The sequence below is a fragment of the Ursus maritimus genome, unplaced genomic scaffold (genome assembly GCF_017311325.1).
Source record: "Ursus maritimus isolate PB19 unplaced genomic scaffold, ASM1731132v1 scaffold_9, whole genome shotgun sequence".
In the NCBI taxonomy this organism is placed as follows: Eukaryota; Metazoa; Chordata; class Mammalia; order Carnivora; family Ursidae; genus Ursus; species Ursus maritimus.
The window spans coordinates 44,915,205-44,918,302 of record NW_024427107.1 but is presented as its reverse complement, the minus strand read 5'-3'; positions in this window follow the sequence as shown (position 1 = coordinate 44,918,302).

Here is a 3,098-nt window from a genome sequence, read left to right as displayed (position 1 = left end):
AGTCCCCGCCTCTTCGGCCCCGGGGCGAGGCCGAGGAACCCGGATTGTACACAGGCGGTAAAGCCGGGGATTTTGTATGTTAGAGTCTGTGGAGAATTCGTGTTTCGCCCCAGTGTATTTCATTTTTCAGGATAGCAAAGCATTTCAATAGTTACTCAAATCGAAGGGAGTCTGCTTCTCAGACTAATGAAGTCAGTAGAAAGTAAACTATTTTCCAGGAGTGCTGAGGGTTAGAAGAGAAAGCGAAATGACAAGTGCCCCTGGAATCCTAGGCTAACCGTTACTCGGAGGAACACAGAAGCAGCGATTTTTCAAATTATGTTTTTCCAGTTGTTTGATACCTGTGCTGGGCCAGTGGAGCAGCCGCCCCCTATCCTTTGCGTAATTTCATTTTTGCTTTTGGAAACTTTCGTAGGCTCCCCTCGTCCCTCTGACCACTCCTTTTACTCGTTTTAAAGCAAAGGCTGGGGGCGCCTGGGTGGTGCAGTTGGTTAAGTTTCCAGGGGTTGGTTTCTGCTCAGATCCTGATCTCAGGGTGCTGGAATCGAGCCCTGCGTCAGGCTCTGCATTCAGTGTGGAGTCTGAGATTCTCTTTCTACCCCTCTCCCTCTGTCCCTCTCATTCGTGCTCTCTCTCTCTAAAACAAATTAAAAAAAAAAAAAAAAAAAAAAAGCAAAGGCGGTATGAAGGCAGCTGCGTCAATTAATTCCACTTAAAACTAAGAGATATTGATAGCAGTAACTACCCATTGATTGACCTTCCTTCCATCGTATGTATTCCTCCTTAGATGAAACAAAACGGTCCGCGCAGTGGAGGTGTGCTTTTTGAAAGATCAAACTCAGTGAGATTAATAGCAATTGGGTTCACAACATTTACATTCGTTTGCTTCTTTCATAGCAGGTTTTCACTTAGAAGGAGGAAGAAGAAAATAAAGTAATTAAAATTTAGAAAATAGTTGTTAATAGTGATTACAGTTAAGCAGAGAAACAGGTTTCTTCCTCCCCAACGTGCACTATGTCCTTGATTTCTTATTAACAGAATATACTGCTTTCCATCCAGCAACTTGAGAACTTTGAGCTTCACCTTTCACTTCCAGAAGGAGTTCAAACTCATTGCACCTCTATGGACCAGGTTGGGAGATTTCACTTGATCCTCCCAGTCTTCCTGGCTGCCAATTTTTTAATTTTGGGGGAAACATAATGGATTTTCTTGCTTCTTCCTCCACAGACAGGCCTACACACAGTATAAATATTTGACCATTAGCTCTCTTACAAAGTACCTCTCCTGTCAACCAAAAAGAGGGTAATGCAATAGAACAGCCAAAATAGGCTTTCCTACAAGAATTACTAGATAAGACTATTGTTATAGGCGAAAGATGATGGAGGGGCGCCTGGGTGGCTCAGTTGGTTAAGCGTCTGCCTTCAGCTCAAGTCATGATCCCACCCACCTGCGATGGAGCCCCACATCAGGCTCCCTGCTCACCCAGGGAGCTTGCTTCTCCCTTTCTCTCTGCCTGCCACTCCCCCTGCTTGTGCTCTCTCTGCCAAATAAGTAAAATCCTTAAAAAAGAGAGAGAGAGAGAAAGATGATGGAGTGATCCAGAAAGTGTAACTTTATTTATTTTTTTTTAAGATTTTATTTATTTATTTGACAGAGATAGAGACAGCCAGCGAGAGAGGGAACACAAGCAGGGGGAGTGGGAGAAGCAGGCTCATAGCGGAGGAGCCTGATGTGGGGCTTGATCCCACAACGCCGGGATCACGCCCTGAGCCGAAGGCAGACGCTTAACTGCTGCACCACCCAGGAGCCCCCAGAAAGTGTAACTTTAATCATTGCACACTTTACTGGATTCTGACTCTCCAGTTGAGGTATTAAGATGATTCTGGCACATAACACAGTCTATGGAGATCAGAATGGATCAGCACATGTAGAATAGAAATGGGTCTTGGGACGCTGTGGTGTGGTAGAGGGGTTAGAAGTGGTATCAAAGAGATACAGATTTTCAACAAGAGTCCATGTTTCCTATCAGCAGGAACCAATAGTTTTAAGATCACTATGGAGCATGGTCAGTGTAAACTATTATCATTGGTAACAGCTAACTTTTCTTGAGTACTTACCATGTGCAGATATCACTGCATTGCCCTCTCCTAATAAGGGCAGATGTCTTGTTATCTTGGATACTTGTGCTTTTAATTCCTTAAAATATGATTATGGAGATGCAAGTTGCTATTTTCCTCCCTGAATCTCTGTTTTTCATTTTCCTTGACCTTATTCTTTTAAGTATATCTGCATAGCTTGAGACACGGTGATTGGAAAAGTCTTTCATTCTGTTTTGCTGGATGGTCCTCAAAAGAAGAATTAGATCCTGAGGAAAACAGATGGGTTTTAGAATTCTGAGGTCAGTAATGGGATGACATCCAATCCAGAAAAGGAAGCAAAAGGGCTGAAGACCGTGGTGGGTAAAGAATAGGAAAATATAGCTCAGTGATTTGTATTTGGGGTATATGAGTAAAGCCAGGACAAGCGTAACTAGGTTCCTTTTTGCCCTTTTTTTGGGGGGGGAAGAGTAAAAATTATTCTTTAAATGATAGAAGAGAGTTATACTTTTCTGCTCTTCAGTCATAATAAAATATCTAAAGAAAAATAAATTAACTAGAGAAAGAGAAAAGAGCAATGTTTAAATGGCGTTTGGGATTGTGTGGATTTTTTTAAACCATAGGCAAAATTCCCTGCCCTGTTTCCATTATAGTGGGAGTGAGGCTAAGACATTAAACAAGATAAGTAAGTAATATGGTATTTTCATTTTTAAATTATTTTTTCTAAATATTTTATTTATTTATTTGTCAGAAAGGGAGAGCACAAGCAGGGGGAGCAGCAGGCAGAAGGAGAAGCAGACTCCCCAATGAGCAAGGAGTCTGAGGACTTGATCCTCGGACCCTGGGATCATGACCTGAGCTGAAGGCAGATGCTTAACCAACTGAGCCACCCAGGTGTCCCAGTAATATGACATTTTAGAAAGTGATAAACTACATGGAGAAAATTCAGCAGAGGAGGATTGCAAATGCTATGGTGGGGGAAGGGCAAAATGGCTGTAATAG